The following is a 17,940-nucleotide window of genomic DNA, read 5'->3' on the forward strand; positions in this document are numbered from 1 at the left end:
TAGTGAATCTGGAGGCAACGGGTAATGTGGTAATAAAGGTAGAGAGACCTTTCCAGAACGATAACAAAGTCTAAACTTAGGATTCAAATCTGAACTACGAACATTTATTTTTTCTAACCACATGCGTGCTCCACACATTTTGGGCATTTTATGTTTCTTTCCCCCAAAACTAACATTGTTGTTATTTTATTTCCAATATTTTCTCTTATTAAAGTAATATCTGCAATTACAGGTTGTATAAATAGTTTATAGATTGGTTTGAAGGAAATGTAATACATGAAAATACGTATTCTCAATATATTTGTTGATGTAATTTTTCAACAAAAATAAAGTAAAATTCAAAGATATAGAAAATATCCTTAAACTTGATTAATTAGTGCCTGAGATTAGGAATCTCTAAACACTGTATGGTACAGAAAATAAACTGGAAAATAAAAGACTGAAATTTAAAGTGGTGATCCCCAAATCTGACTTTGCTTTGTTGAAGTTGATTGAAGATACCTTGTCAAATGATTATCCAAGCCTTTAAATATTCTCTGGGAAACCGTACCGAAAACCGTCACCCGAACGGTTACAACGTCTCCTTCCCAACCGTCTTCCAACCCTTCTCATGCTGACATGCGTCCCCAGCAGACCAAAATTATCCCTATATTTCACTCTTTGAGCCGACCACAGACCTTCCGCTCTTTTGGCCCGACTGCCAATCTACAATAGTATGGGTCCGACCGCCAATCCTCCCGACTTGCGAACCATCTGGCCTGAGGTCTTTCCGCCTTGAGGACTTCCCGACCTGAAAACCTTCCGACTTGAGGTCTTTCCGCCTTGAGGACTTCCCGACCTGAAAACCTTCCGACTTGAGGTCTTTCCGTCTTGAGGACCTCCCGACCTGAAAACCTTCCGACTTGAGGTCTTTCCGCCTTGAGGACTTCCCGACCTGAAAACCTTCCGACTTGAGGTCTTTCCGTCTTGAGGACCTCCCGACCTGAAAACCTTCCGACTTGAGGTCTTTCCGCCTTGAGGTCTTCCCGACCTGAAAACCTTCCGACTTGAGGTCTTTCCGTCTTGAGGACCTCCCGACCTGAAAACCTTCCGACTTGAGGTCCTTCCGTCTTGAGGACCTACCGACCTGAGGTCCTTCCGTCCTAATGACTTTCCGTCTTGAGGACCTACCGACCTGAAGACCTTCCGACCTGAGGTCCTTCCGTCTTGAGGACCTACCGACCTGAAGACCTTCCGACCTGAGGTCCTTCCGTCTTGAGGACCTACCGACCTGAGGTCCTTCCGTCCTAATGACTTTCCGTCTTGAGGACCTACCGACCTGAAGACCTTCCGACCTGAGGACTTTCCTTAGTAATAAACCTAATTTCCTTGATTTCCTCATGGTACCCTTCAGTCAGTTCAATCAACTCTATTGCCAGGCCCATTCTTCTTTTTACCTTGGGCTTTTAACCTAATTCTAAATTTCGTACGTAACAACTTGCCCGCCGCCAAGGGACTTTCAAACGCCATTTAACAATCAATGTTTGGAAGTTCATAAATCACCACCCTCTTGAAAAACTCCCTTAGCAACTGCACCAGTTACTGCAACACTCCTGATTAACTTCCTTCTCCGCAATACAAGCTTTTGTGAATCACAATCCCAAAACACTCTAACCATGGCGAATCAATACATTCCTGCCCTTCCCTTCGACGGAACCCTCCCGGAGGGCCCATTTTCAGCCTCGAAAGTACTGACTCCGACGATCCGTCCATATTGCACTACTCCTGAAGATTCAAATCGGATGAGGGAAGTCTTGGAATCCCGAAATTCCTTGGCTATCAACAGCCCTAACTACCAAGCAGTTCGCATTCGAGATAGCATCAAAACCCATCTCACGGACCCAAAAGATCCTTACCGCGCTTGGTATCGACGGGTAGCAGAACACTTCCAGACCCAATGGCGATCTCAAAAAATCGACCAAGCAATACTACTATCCACCATGCCTATCAACCTGCATGAGAAGGTGCTCTTGGCCATGTCTGCCTTCTGGAATGCGGAAAATGGGACTTTCCTCCTACCCTCTGGCCCCTTTGGTCCAACTCTTATGGATGTGGCAATGATAGGGCATCTCCCAGTCGTGGGTGAAGACCCTGTGATGGGAGCCCTAGATGGGCAGGAGCCATCAGAAGACCATCCAGGGTGGTCTTTACAAGGTGTGAAGGAATGGGGTTGGACAAAGTTCGCAACCGACCAACAAGGGGCTCCAGGGACCCCTGTAACCGACCGGGAGCATACTGCCTTTATCCTTTTTTGGCTTTGTAGGTACATCATTGTTTCCCCTTCCAAATGTGTTCTTCCTTCTCATCTCGACCTGGCCATTCATATCGCGTCAGGTCGGTTCTTTTCCCTTGGCACCCTGTTTTTAGCCAATCTGTTTGAAGGACTCACTAGAGTTAGCCTTCGCTTAACAGACAATGATAATAGAAAATTAGACACTGCCGCGTCGGGTCCTTTTTGGTTTTTAGAACTTTGGTTCCGGCTCTACTTCCCCAACGCGTTTAACTTAGGATCTCCGCCCACTATGCCAACAGCTGAAAAACATTTGGGACTAGCCCTTAACCGACTCTGCTCAGGACGCAATAACCTCCAATCTTCCGATCCAATAATAATTGCAGTTTTAACAGATACCCGCAGTAACTCTCGATTTTCTATGTATAAAAAATATACGGGCTATGCTCCCGACCATTTTTGGCCTTTTCCAGTACCAAATCCGCTTCCGACTCCTGAGCCTTGTCCTCATTCCACTTATCCTTTTGCCTGGGACGTTGCCCTCAAACCCAGGTCTCTTTTTAGTAGCAAAAAACTTGATAAAAAAGGGCAGAAAACCTTTTACACTTTTAATTATGAACCTCAATTCATGGCGCGCCAGTTCGGCTGTTGCCAAGGTATCCCTGGACCCGTCGCGTGTCCGCATATAATTTTTCAAAGCCCTGACCGACGAGTCCTACCGAATTCAATCCCTTCTTATATCTCCCAACTCACCACGTATATAATTTCCAATTCTTATATTCCTTTCCGCTCCAACCCTGAGACTGTAGATACTTTCAATGAATGGTGGTCGGTTGTATGGCCTCTGATTTCCCCTGATAAGGGTCGGTTGCTGAACATACTCCTTCCACCCCAAGGATTGGTTCTAGGGGCGGCTAGACATACTAGCACTCAACAACAAACAGCCGCCCCGGGGACCGGGTCTATTGTTCCAACGCGAAAAAGGAAGGCGTCCCGGCTGCCAACACCCCCGACCTCTGGGGCCGACCAGCAAGCACCAGCGGACCTTGGAACTACGAAAACATCAGCAAGGATCCGACCCCGAATAGGTAATTTTTCTTAAAACCGTGAACCAATTCACTATATCTTAACTTTGATTTCACATATCATTCACCAGAACCGACCTTGGCAGCACCGACCACACAACCGACGCCAACCCCAGCCGACCAACCTTTGGTCCCGACTGAGGCAGTTCCTCTCCAAACCCCTACTCCACTTCTCACTTTGCCAATGAGCAGTCGGACGGAGGACCCGACGAGGAGGCAAACTCTTCCTCCCGTACCGAGGAGTGGTCGGGCCAGGCACCCGACCAGGAGGCAATCTTTACAAGAACTGCCTATAGAACCAGTAAGTCCTCTTATCAGCAATACTTAGGATTTTAATGACCAACCTTGATATATTCAATCAACAACATTTCCATGATTTTTCACAGACACCTTCACCCATCGGATCAGCAGCAGGGGTCTCTTCTGACAGCGAAGGAACTACTTCCCAGATGGGTCGACCGCCATACATAGCATCAGACTCATCCATGTCAAAGGAAGAACCAGCCGCCCTCGCCGAAGCTGACCCTCAAAACGACATCCCTGATGCTGCTGATCTCGAAATCGAAGGTGCCCCAGAGATCCCGGCTGCAGCGGCACTAGACGCAGCCGCCCAACCAGCAGCGGCGCTACCTCCAGCAATCGAATGGCAGGCAGAAGAACCACCTGTGGCAGCCCAACATCCAGAAATGGAAGAAGTTTCCTCATCCTTTTCGGAGACTTCTGTAAATTTGGTAAGACTACACCAATCCATGCCACAATGTTTCCCTCAGAAAACACTAACTGTTTTATATACCACGTTCCATAGGGACCCAGGTCGGCACCTCAGCGACCATTCGCAGCAGCCGACGAGTCGGCTGCTATTATACCAGCTGTCTGCCCTACTCGACCGACCTCATTGCTGCCCCCCTCACTGACAGCAGTCCGCCCAGAGGTAACACATATCTTATCTGAACCAAGTTGCACCTCCCTTGGAATACTTATTGACATTGTAGGACTTGCAGGGGCCTTCGGACTTAGCTGTCCTATCGACTGTTCCGGTTCCGGCGGAGGCCCGAACCATATTCACTGAGGCCATTAACCATCCCCTGTCAGAATTGAGATCCGACTTATTGGACAAACTCATTCAGACGGTTGGTGGCCTTCTTTTTTACACTCCAACGGAATCGCCAGCCGTCCCCATTCTGCATCGGCTGATGGAAAGACTTACAGAGCTCAAGACTGAAGTGCTAGTCATTGGACTCCTGTCAGCCGAAACCCCCCAGCCCGACTTCGATCAAACAACGCTGGAGAATTCTTTGGCTAAGACCCGAGAATCCCTTCAGCAGACTACTGGAAGGCTGGGTGGTCTCCTTAGCACGAAAGCTCAAGTTGATGAAGCTATTCAGAAAAAGGAGGCAGAATTGCGGGAGCTGAGGAAAGAACAGTCTACCCTGGATAAGCAAATTACCAATGAACAGCGTCTGCTTGAGAAGTATACCAAAAATGAGGCTGAATTGGATCAAGAGCTAAAAACCCAAGCCCGATCCCAATTCATCATAAGATATCAGACGGCTGCCAATACCAGAAGGCTATCCAGGGATGAAATCAAATGGACCCATATAAAAACTGCCCTAGGGGCATTGTTGTAATATTTCCCCCTCTGTAACAACGTTTGACTTAGTAATCCATTTTTTCTTTCGTCTCTCAAAACAAGGATCACCTTTCAATTTCCAACTTTGTAGGAATAGAAACAAACTCCTTCTTTAAAAGAACATTGTTTCTCACATTTTAAGAAACACATTCCAAGGCATATTTTGAAAATCACAACACTTGAAGTGTTAACAAACATGGCGAATGACCGACCTTATGTTCCATCAAACAACTGGCAGGGTGTTCTTCAACCCTTCTTTGTGGGTAATCACCCTATTGGAGGCCATGCAGAAGACTTGTTACATATACTCAAGCAACTAGACTTCAAATTCCGATTCTCCCAACGAGGAAGAAGAACCATTCATCGCGTCATCCGCCTGATGGAAAAAGTCATTGAGGGGTATGAACCTCTTCGTGACATCCTTAGCCGCATTCCTGATCTCCATCACCACATGGAAATGATAGAAAATCACGCAGCAACTATACTTCCAGATCTTGGTTGGGATAACATCTTTTCCAATCAACGAAAAGTCTTCTCAAGATTACGGACCATTGTTGATCGTGAACATCAAGCCATAACAGACATGCAAGCACGTACCCATCAAGATTTAGATGAAATGCAAAGCCAATGGGAAAGGTACCGACCAGATTTGGAAGACCTTATTGAAGAAGAACCAGAACTAATATCCACTCACTGGGATGAAAAGTCTGATTCAGAGGCAGAAAATTTCTCACAACTACACGATGACTAACAGAAATGAACCTTCCAGTAGGTTCGAACCCCATAAACGGGTTCTGAATAATATTTTGTTTCAGGCAGTTTTGTTATTTGAAAAGGCAGGATAATACCTCTTCAGATATTTAGCATTAATACAATCATGTACTCTTCTACCTTCATGATTTACAATAATGAACGCGCCATTTCCAATATCTTTTTGAACAATGTATGGTCCTTCCCAATTCGGTGACCACTTTCCCAATTGATCAGTTTTCTTATATGTAGGAAGAATGGTCTTCCAGACTAGGTCTCCTTTTTGGAATGTCCTGTGAAGAACTTTCTTTCCATAACTCCTTGCTCTGATTTCACTCTGTTTCACACTTCGCCCTATTGCATGGAGTCGGTTAACATCCAAATCTTCTAACTGTTGCATCATAAGTTGTTGGTATTCTTCTGTAAGACCACCATCAGTAAATTCTGTTCGGCCAGATGATACTCGGATTTCGGCTGGTAAAACAGCATCTTGGCCAAACGTGAGTTGATAAGGTGAGAACCCTGTGGCCGTATTTCTGGTATTCCTATGTGCCCATAAAGCCTGAGACAATAACAAATGCCACTTTCTTGGGTTCCCTTCAACCATCTTCTTTATAATCCCAATAATAATCTTATTTGCTGCCTCCGCTTGTCCATTGGCTTGGGGATAATAAGGTGAAGAATGATGTAATCGAACCCCGAATTCTGCCAAGAAACTAGAAAACTTTTCCCCTGTGAAAACCAGGCCTTGGTCGGTTGTTATAGACTGAGGAATACCATACCTGTAAATAATTTGATTCAAAACGAAGTCTATCACTTCTTTCTGATCCACATTTTTCAAAGCAACTGCTTCTACCCATTTGGTAAAGTAGTCAGTTGCAACCAAAATGAAACAATGATGTTTCGATGAAGCAGGATGTATTTTACCAATAATATCCATAGCCCATGATTTAAAAGGCCATGGTTTTGCCAAGAATTGCAATTCGGTTACTGGCAAATGGTTTAAATTCCCATGTCTCTGACATTCCTGGCAGCCTTTGGCAAATTGTATGCAATCTTCGAAAATCTTAGGCCAGAAAAAACCCAAACGATGAATGGCCCATCGCATATTGAGACCTGCCCGATGAGCTCCACATATCCCACCATGTACTTCTGTCATTACCTCTAGAGCTTCTTTAGACCCCAAACATTTCAAAAGCAGACCTTCAAATGATCTCTTATACAAAATTCCATTTATCAATTGAAAACGTAAAGCTTTCAATCGTGTCGCAATTGAAACACTCGCACCTGGATTCTGTAAATACATGATAAGCTCTGTTCTCCAATCGGGCACTGTTTCGCCGTCGGACTCCTGCCTGATATCAACTACGCAGTCGGGCTCCTGTCCGACAGTCTCCTGCTCGACCATAACTTCGCAGTCGGGCTCCTGTCCGACAATCTCTTGCCCGACCGTAACTTCACAGTCGGGCTCCTGTCCGACCGTCTCTTGCCCGACCGTAACTTCACAGTCGGGCTCCTGTCCGACAATTTCCTGCCCGACCATTCGGTCACATATTGGGTCTGTCTTTTCTTCTATGCCCGACTTGACCTCCGACCACATATCCTCCAGAATTCCTTTACATGCCCTTTGAGCCAATTCATCAGCACGTTGGTTTTCTTTCCTCGGAACGAACTCAATTATTACTTCTGAGATTCTTGTCAGTAACCGACCCACAATATCCCTGTATCTGCGAAGATGAGGATAATTGCAAACATATTGATTGTTTACCTGGTTGATTACTAGTTGAGAATCCCCTCTTATGATTACAGACTGGACCTTCCTGGCTATTAAAGCCTCCAAACCCAAAATTAAAGCTTCATATTCTGCCGAATTATGGGTCATGGCTTCCAATCGTAGTTGCAAATTGATCTTTTGACCATCAGGTCCTTGCAAAAAGACCCCTGCCCCTGATTTGTTTCCAGAGGTAGAGCCATCAAAGAACATCAACCATGTTCTGGTACTTATATAAGGTACACATCCGACCTGTAGATTATTCAAATATGATGAACAAACAAGTGGTCGGACGCTATCACAATGAGAGTACCCGACTTGTGAAAATTCTGCTAAGAAGTCGGCTACTGCTTGTCCCTTGACTGCCCTCAAAGGGGAATGTTGAAGATCAAAAGGAGCCAATTTGATGGCCCACTTCATGAGTCTGCCCTTCATAGTAGGTCTCTGTAAAATCAATTTGATGAGATCCACCTTTGATATACTTCAATTCTTCTGGGCAGCAAATAATGCTCGAGTTTAGTACAAGCGAAGACCAATGAATAACACATTTTTTCTGGCATAGTGTAATTCAGTTCTGGTCCTGTAAGGGTTTTACTGAGATAGTAGATTGCCCTTTCCTTCCCGTCATCACCATCCTGTGCCAATAAACAGCTAACCACTTCATATGTATTTGCCAAATAAAGTTTGAGTGGCCGACCTTGTTTAGGAGGCATCAAGACTGGAGGGTGAACCAATGCCTGCTTGATAGCATCTAAAGCCGTCTGTTGGTCGGGACCCCATTCAAAGGCATTTTTTCCAGCTTGCAACAATTTAGTAATGGGTCTGACCTTGCCAGCAGCATTAGAAATGAAACGCCTCAAATAGTTCACCTTACCCAAAAGACTTTGGATTTCTTTAACCGTCTTGGGTGGCCGACTGTCAAGAATGGCTTTAGCCTTATTGGCATCGATTTCAATTCCTCTCTCATGAACTAAAAATCCTAAAAAGCTCCCGGCTGATATTCCAAAAGCACATTTGGTTGGATTCATCTTCAGCTTGTACTTCTTCATTCTTTCAAATGCCTCTTCAAGATCCCTCAAATGTTCATCAAAACTGGCAGACTTAACAATAACATCATCAATGTAAACTTCCATAGATTTGCCAATTAAATCATGAAAGATTGAATTCATGGCTCTTTGGTAAGTTGCCCCTGCATTCTTTAACCCGAATGGCATGACTGTCCATTCATAAATACCTAAAGCCCCTGGGCATCTGAATGCTGTCTTAGGAATGTCTTCTTCTGCCAAGAATATTTGGTTATAACCTGCATAACCATCCATCAGACTAAGGATTTTATGCCCTGCTGCTGCATCTATCAACATGTCGGCCATAGGCATCACATATTCGTCCTTAGGGGTAGCTAGATTCAAATCCCTGAAGTCGATGCATATCCTTATCTTACCATTTTTCTTGACCACTGGCACAATGTTAGCCAGCCACTCCGCATAACGGCAAGGCTGAATAAAACCCACTTTGAGAAGTTTTTGGATTTCTTCCTTGATTTGAGGCATTAGATCCGGGCTCATTCGCCTTGGAGGTTGTTTGTAAGGTTTACAACCTTCTTTGATAGGCAATCGATGCTCTATTAGACTTCTTGTCAAACCAGGCATCTCTGAATAATCCCATGCTAAACAATCAATGTAGTTTCTAATAACTTCGAGCATCATTGTTTGTTGCTCTTTAGACAAATAACCACTTAACCTGATCACTTTTGGAACCAATTCGGTTCCTAAATTAAACTCCAATAACGGGTCTTGTGATGAAGCTGTTGGTTCTGTTTTTTCTAATAAGTCGGGCCAACGAAATTGTTCATCTTCTTGGAGGTGAACATCCAGAATCTCTTTACTATTTTCTGCTTTATGTAATAATTGCTTTAAATAGAACTTATTAATAAGAGAACTACATACTTCTAAGCTTGTATCTTCCATAACAAACAAATTATATGGGAATGGGTGTGGCTTTATCATGAGCCATACATTGAAGGTGTTCTTTTAATAGAACATCGAGTTCTGGCCAGTGACTTTATAACCCTTGATTGGGTATTCCCTGGCCATATACAACTGAGACATCGGAGCCACCTGACTGGAATAAAACACTGACTCTTCAACTTGTTCTGTCACATCGAATGGATTATCATTCGCTTCCATTTTGAAAACCTGATTCCCTTCCCAGAACATTAATTGTTGGTGCAAGGTTGATGGCACACATTGAGAGGCATGAATCCAGTCTCTTCCCAGCAAGAGAGAGTATGTAGTATCTGCGTCCACAATAAAGAAAACGGTGGAGATCTTTTTTGGTCCGACTTCAATTGTGGCAACCATCATGCCTTCAGGCTTAGTCGGCTGCCCTGTAAAACTTGTCATTTCGAATTCCACAGGAGACAGATCATGAATTCCTTTCCCTAACTTCTTGAGAGTCTTCAATGGCATAACATTAAAGACTGCTCCATTATCCACGAAAACCTTTGTGATTGGTTTCCCACAAATGTGAGCATTAACATACAGTGGTTTCAAATGGGAGATCGCACCCTCTGGAATAGGAGGAAACACGATCGAAGGTGCCTCCGTTTGAGGCTCGGAATCTGTAGTCTTTGCCCACTCTGTTTCCTCTAATTCGTCATCTGCCAAGAATGCCCATAAAGGTTCATCCAGAGTATCATCTACCAGACTTGCCCACATCGGTTCATCACTCATCTGATTAATCTCTGTCATTCGACAAGGGATTCGTGGTCCCAGACGAGATTTAACAGATCTTGAACTTTCCTCTGTAGTTACTACTTCTTCCTTTGTCATATCCCGAGATTGAACCGTCAAAGATTCAATACGGAATTCTTCAAGAGATGGATTGATGTTGATCCGTTCACAATGTTGGCATCTAAAACCTTCAATTATTTCATCTGCCATTCCTTTACCTTTCCCTTGTCCCGACGAACTTCCTTCGGTATAGTCGGAAGCACCTAATCGGTCGTTCGGTTGCTTTCCTGAACAGACCCGATTGGACCGACTTTTTAGAGATTGAATGGCTGCTCCCTGCTCTTTGGTCGTTTGTTCTGTAAAGACCCGAATGGACTGATCTCCTGCCAAACGGTCGGCTGCTTTTTGTTCGTCGGTTAGTTGTTTTGCTGAAGGAACTCGTTTCCCATACTTTGCAGCATACCTGCGTTTGGCATTGCGAATCTGTGTACGATTCATACCTGGGAAACGAGGATCTATATCAACTGGCAAAGGCTTTTTATTTCGAGCCCAATTGTTCCCGACTGATCCTGTTTTTCTGGTCGGGTGGTCACGTACTACAACCCTTTCTTTCACCTCCACATTAAACGAACCGTCTGGTCGGTCCCATTTTTCAGCGACTGGTCTTTCAACAACTTTGAGTCGTTCTTCCGGTCGGCCACTGTTTGGCTGACTTCCCTTTTTTGTTCCAGGGTTTGTCTGAGTTCGTTCCCCTGTATGTCCATCATTGGCCGAACTTTTCCCTGTTTCCGAACTTGGTTGGATGTCAACCATTGCCGTTGTTACTTTCGGAAATGGTTACTGGTCTACACCTAGAGTGATGTATTTGAGCCGACCTGTCTTAATGGCTTTTTGAATTTCCTTCCTGAAATGAGTACACTGACTTGTATTGTGTGTGAAAGAATTATGCCACTTACAATATGGTCTCCCTTTGATTTCTTCTTTAGTGGCCAATCTTTGCCCCTTTGGAATACGGATCTGCCCATCAGTCAGTAGGATGTCAAAGATTTCATCAGCTTTCGAACTATCAAAGGTCGGTTGCTCTTTTCCTTCAGATCCTAGTACTGGCTTCAACTTAGGGCATACATAAGGTTTCCCAGAAAGGATTTCGGCTGCCATCTCTTCTGATTGATTAAAATCAAAGTCACATGTTTCTGTTCCCATACTCGCCATATGTTGGCCTCTATTACGCCTGTTATGCTGATCTTCCTCTCTAAACAAAGATTCTAAACGTCCTGCCTTGGATGCAAGACTTGCCAAATCCTCAACATCCAGGGCAGTGAGCGCCTTTCTTAAGCGAGTATGCATATTCCGGACCACTAAATTGGTCATCTCTTTCTCACTGATTACCGTAGGACATCGTCCCTTCATCAATCGCACCCTTTCTATAAATTGTGAAGCAGATTCTTCTGGATACTGCCTCAATTCCAGTAAATCTGTTAAAGAAACAGTCGGTAAAGGATTGAAGAATCTAGCATGAAATGCCGTCTCCAGTCCTTCCCACGTCTGAATTTGTCCGGGGGGCAGACTTGCAAACCACGAAAACGCGGTTCTAGTAAGAGATAAACCAAACAGTTGCAACTTATAAAAAGGGTTATTACCAACTTCTCCCAATTGTGCTGTGAACCGACCAACATGTTCTATGGTGGAAGATCCGTCCTCCCCTGAGAATGCATGAAAATCGGGTGGTCGATAATTCCTTGGGAGAGGGTGTTCATTAATGACCCTTTCTGGGAAAGGTTTCTGATATGCAGGGCGGTTAGCCATCTGAGGAGTTAATCCATACTGATCCCTTAATATATGTGCAAGCTCATCAGGATCTACATGAAAGCGTTGATGATCAGGAACATGGAACGGATCCTGCACAGGAATATGAACAGGATCATGTATATATCCTTCAGGCCTGTCCTCCCTTGTATTGTTCGTCTGGGGATTGGTAACCCTTGGTCCCAGTGGAACAGTGTTGGTAAAAGTCAGAGGAGACTTTCCCCTATCCATTCGGTTGGGATTTGTGGCACTTGGAAATGTACTATCCACGAATGATGGCCCTGCGAAATTTGTCTGTAGTCTGGACGGTGATACTCCTGGTGGAGTTTGAGTGGGTTGAAGACTAACCCTTGACAATGCTTGATCTATCATGTTCTGCATCATGCTCTGTTGCTCACGCAACATGTTCGTTTGTTGCTCACGCAACATTTGTTGAACATAAGACCACCAATCTGTTGGTGGTTGTGGGATTTCCCCGGCATTTGGCACATTAGGTGGTGGAACGGATTCTCCCACCGGTGCCGAAGATGATTGAGGTTGTGAACCTGCCATATGGACCCTTCCGATGATACGGCCGGATCTAAGACTTATGAAATTATCGCCGGAATTGGAATGAGCAATTTTGTCTTGCTCCCACTGTGGTCGCCAATTTGTTGATGTAATTTTTCAACAAAAATAAAGTAAAATTCAAAGATATAGAAAATATCCTTAAACTTGATTAATTAGTGCCTGAGATTAGGAATCTCTAAACACTGTATGGTACAGAAAATAAACTGGAAAATAAAAGACTGAAATTTAAAGTGGTGATCCCCAAATCTGACTTTGCTTTGTTGAAGTTGATTGAAGATACCTTGTCAAATGATTATCCAAGCCTTTAAATATTCTCTGGGAAACCGTACCGAAAACAGTCACCCGAACGGTTACAACGTCTCCTTCCCAACCGTCTTCCAACCCTTCTCATGCTGACACGCGTCCCCAGCAGACCAAAATTATCCCTATATTTCACTCTTTGAGCCGACCACAGACCTTCCGCTCTTTTGGCCCGACTGCCAATCTACAATAGTATGGGTCCGACCGCCAATCCTCCCGACTTGCGAACCATCTGGCCTGAGGTCTTTCCGCCTTGAAGACTTCCCGACCTGAAAACCTTCCGACTTGAGGTCTTTCCGCCTTGAGGACTTCCCGACCTGAAAACCTTCCGACTTGAGGTCTTTCCGTCTTGAGGACCTCCCGACCTGAAAACCTTCCGACTTGAGGTCTTTCCGCCTTGAGGACTTCCCGACCTGAAAACCTTCCGACTTGAGGTCTTTCCGTCTTGAGGACCTCCCGACCTGAAAACCTTCCGACTTGAGGTCTTTCCGCCTTGAGGTCTTCCCGACCTGAAAACCTTCCGACTTGAGGTCTTTCCGTCTTGAGGACCTCCCGACCTGAAAACCTTCCGACTTGAGGTCCTTCCGTCTTGAGGACCTACCGACCTGAGGTCCTTCCGTCTTGAGGACCTACCGACCTGAGGTCCTTCCGTCCTAATGACTTTCCGTCTTGAGGACCTACCGACCTGAAGACCTTCCGACCTGAGGTCCTTCCGTCTTGAGGACCTACCGACCTGAAGACCTTCCGACCTGAGGTCCTTCCGTCTTGAGGACCTACCGACCTGAGGTCCTTCCGTCCTAATGACTTTCCGTCTTGAGGACCTACCGACCTGAAGACCTTCCGACCTGAGGTCCTTCCGTCTTGAGGACCTACCGACCTGAAGACCTTCCGACCTGAGGTCCTTCCGTCTTGAGGACCTACCGACCTGAGGTCCTTCCGTCCTAATGACTTTCCGTCTTGAGGACCTACCGACCTGAAGACCTTCCGACCTGAGGACTTTCCTTAGTAATAAACCTATTTTCCTTGATTTCCTCATGGTACCCTTCAGTCAGTTCAATCAACTCTATTGCCAGGCCCATTCTTCTTTTTACCTTGGGCTTTTAACCTAATTCTAAATTTCGTACGTAACAATATTTTTAAGTAATTATTATAGAATATGTTAAAATAAAACGATTTATAATAGGACGTCAATATTAAGTAAATGTCAATATTTATAAGAGAAGTAATTAAATTAAATAAAATATATAAATACGTCATGTTGTAATGAAAAGAGTATATAATTTGTTACCTTCGTCATCATGTTGGTTGTTGACTTTGGTATGAACATAAACATCCGTATGAATTTAAAATAGTATAAATATTGGTGTTATTTAGGCAAATGTATGGTGCAAAAATTTAAGTGTTATGAATAATATTGTTGATTTAATAATCCGTACCTATTTGATGATTATTTTATTTAATTTGTTCATTCTCATTGTAAACTTCCTCTGAGAATATATTGGGAACAATTTATCATGTCACTGACATCAATATTTATCTGAATACCTATACATTTTTTAAAACAAAAATTAAAAGATAATGATGTTTATTAATACAAAAATGTTTATTTGGAATGTTAAATAAAATATAAATTTTTTGTTATGAGATTAAATTTTTAAGGAAAGAAGCAAATATAAATTTTAATTTACAATTAATGCAAAAATTACACACTCATAGATTGTTGATCATGAATAATTCCCTCATTCATGGCAACGAAACTTTGTTGTCGAGGTCCTTCAAAAGATTATACTTTTTTGAATATTTATATTTGAATAAAATATAAAGCTTTGATTGTGAGATTGTATTTTTGTATGATTTAAGAAAACTTAAACTATAAGTTACAATTAATGCGAAAAGTACATACCCGTAGATTGTTGATAAAAAAAATAACTCCATTATTCACGATTAGAGAATTGTGTTGATCAGGTCCTTTGGTACGGGAAAAAAATAATACGGCATTTCAGTGCAAAATATTATTGTTGCATTTTAAATAAGTCATATTATTAGTTGATTGGTTGAAATTTTTTAACTTAAGCAAAGGTGAATCGAAAAGCATATAAAATTAATGATATACAAAAATGTATCTTTGGAATGTTGAATAAAATATATTTTTTTAATAATGTGATTGAATTTTTGTAAGAAATAAAGAAATTTAAATTATAAGTTACCATTAATTCAAAAATTGCATACCCGTAAATTGTTGATCAAGAATAACTTCATTATTCACGGCTACAAGATTGTCTTGCTCAGGTCCTTCGTTAGGGGAAAAAAAAATAATACGGTATTTCTGTGCAAAATATTAATGCTGCATATTAAATAAGTCATATTATTAGTTAATTGGTTGAAATTTTTTATCAATTAAGCAAAGGAGAATAAAAGTATAATAAAATTAATGATATTTGTTATGACGAAAATGTATTTTGGAATGTTGAATAAACTATAAAAAATTTATTATGAGATTGAATTTTTTTGTATGAAATAAGGAAATTTAAATTATAAGTTACAATTAATGCGGAAATTACGTACCTGTAGATCATTGATCAGTCCTTCGTTAGGAAAATAAAATAATGCCGCATTTCAGTGCAAAATTTTTTATATTGCTATGTTAATAAATTTTTGACAGGATATGAATAGAAAATTGTTAGTAGCAAAGAGAATGAAAATGTAATAATTAAATTAGAATTGCTAACATCTAGCTTGATTTGCTATAAATACATTATCACCATTTGGATCCAAAGAAACTACATATTTACATTTAAAATATAGAATTAATAAATTCATTATTTCATCTTGTCCAACGCTAAAACGTGTTAATTTCTAATTTTTTTCTCGTTTACTATTAATTTAATTAATCTCAAATATACCGATCATTAATTTAATTTTTAAACAATATTTAAAAATATTAAATTAATTTAAAATTTTTAGATATATCTTATTAATAACAAAATTGCAATTACCATAAATTATATATTTCAGTGAACATTCAAAAATATAAAATTAATTTAAAATTTTAAAAATAATTGAAATTATTTATTCGGAATATAATTATGATTAATTATGGATTCAATTAATAAGTAAAAACAATAAGTAATAATTATTAGGCAAAAAATCAATTTTGGTCCCAATATAACCAAAATTGATCAATTTTGATCTCAATATAAAAAACTCATCAATTTTGGTTACAATATAACTAATTTCAATCAATTCTGGTCTCACTATTATCAATCCAACGGAAAATGATGACGTGGATTTAACGGAATCGACGTGGCCGGTGAGTTGGACAGTACACGGCCGTGTACAATTGAACACGCCTGTGTTTAGACAGTCAGCATCAACCCAGTTAAAAAATACAGCCGTGTTATATTTTACACGGCCATGTACATGTTAATGGCCATGATCCCATACTTATACTGTTGTGTACGTCTTTTTCTTCGACCAAGATGAAGATTGATGAAAGATGAAGATTAAATTGACTGATTAACAATGATTGCGATGAGAAACCAGCAGTGATATGTGTGTATATACATATTATACATATATACCTTGGCCTTGTTAAGATAAAAAATAAAAAATAAAAAAAATTGAAGTTTTTGAAAAATTCTAAAATTAATTAAAAATAAAATATTAGATAGTATTCTATGAAAAATTGTGGGTTTGTTCTTTTTAATTTTCTCCCACATATTTTCTCAAAAAAATTAATATTTTACACACATTCATTATTTTTATATTTCCTATATAATTTTCTATAACTCCTATAAAAAATTTTCTTTTTCAAAAATCTCACAAAACAACACACCCTATGTTCTTTTAATAAAAAAAAATTCAAACATATTTGTTTAAAAAAATTAATATAATACACATACTTATTGGCTCCGCAACATGAATTGATTTTTTATATATGGTACAAAAATTATGTCAAAAATATGAATATTTGGTTTTTTTTTTTAACATTTTTTAATAAAGATTTAAAAGTTTTTTTACTTTTGCAAAAAGTATTTTGTGTTATTTATTCTTATGTTTAGAGAATCTCAATTCAAAAATAGTGTTGGATGAATAGAACAATTATTTTGATATTATTTACACATTTTTTATATCTCACATAAAAAAAAATCCCTTTAAACCAAAATAAAAAAACAAATACACCTTTAATAACTACAATATTTATTTAAAAAGAATTATAATTAAAAACATTTTTAAAAGATTATGTAAAAAACAAAAAAAAAATGTATGTATTATTATTACTGCTCACAGGCTACAGGCCTACATAACCTAGCAGTAGCTCTCCTATCAAATTTATATTTTTCCTCAAACCACACGGCCGTATACTAATAGAGTATCGGATCATCACTATTAACATGTATACGGCCGTCTAAAATAAAACATGGCCGTATTTTTTAATTGGGTTGATGCTAAATGTCTAAACACGAGCGTGTTCAATTGTATACGGCCTTGTAATGTCCAGCTCACCGGTCACGTCTACTCCGTCAAGTCTACGTCAGCATTTTCCGTTGGATTGATAATAATGAGACCAAAATTGATTGAAGTTGGTTATATTGAGACCAAAATTGTTTAATTTTAATTATATTTGGGACAAAATTGATTTTTTTTCCTAATTATTAATTTATTATTGATTAATTGTTTCAATAATTTAGGAATTGTCATTATTATAATTTAATTAATAATTAGACTTAAATGATAATTTAAATACATTAAATTAATTTTTAAATTTTCAAAAACTATGTAAACAGAAATTAAAATTGAAATGATGTATAAATTTATTTCATTAATTACTATTATAGTCATTGTTAATTTCTTATTAATATTAATATATTATTTTAGAAAATATTTACACTGTAAAAAATTATATTATTTTTAGAATAACTATTACAAATTGAAATCACAAAAATAAATTAAAAACCTTGAGCAATAGCGACTGAGTGTAGTTGTGATGATCTAAGTATTATTTGATCATTCACTACCACCGTTGA

At 40.3% G+C, this 17,940-nt stretch overlaps 1 long non-coding RNA gene across 1 annotated transcript; it reads left to right on the forward strand.

Moving 5' to 3' along the window:
- The first annotated feature begins 12,975 nt into the window (after window positions 1-12,975).
- Window positions 12,976-14,028, forward strand: LOC127243728 (uncharacterized). Its single transcript, XR_007837031.1, has 3 exons — window positions 12,976-13,155; window positions 13,204-13,491; window positions 13,812-14,028. It is a non-coding gene; the product is annotated as an uncharacterized LOC127243728 (long non-coding RNA).
- The last annotated feature ends 3,912 nt before the right edge of the window (window positions 14,029-17,940 follow it).

Source organism: Andrographis paniculata, unplaced genomic scaffold, assembly GCF_009805555.1.
Source record: "Andrographis paniculata isolate CXL003 unplaced genomic scaffold, ASM980555v1 Contig98END, whole genome shotgun sequence".
Classification (NCBI taxonomy): Eukaryota; Viridiplantae; Streptophyta; class Magnoliopsida; order Lamiales; family Acanthaceae; genus Andrographis; species Andrographis paniculata.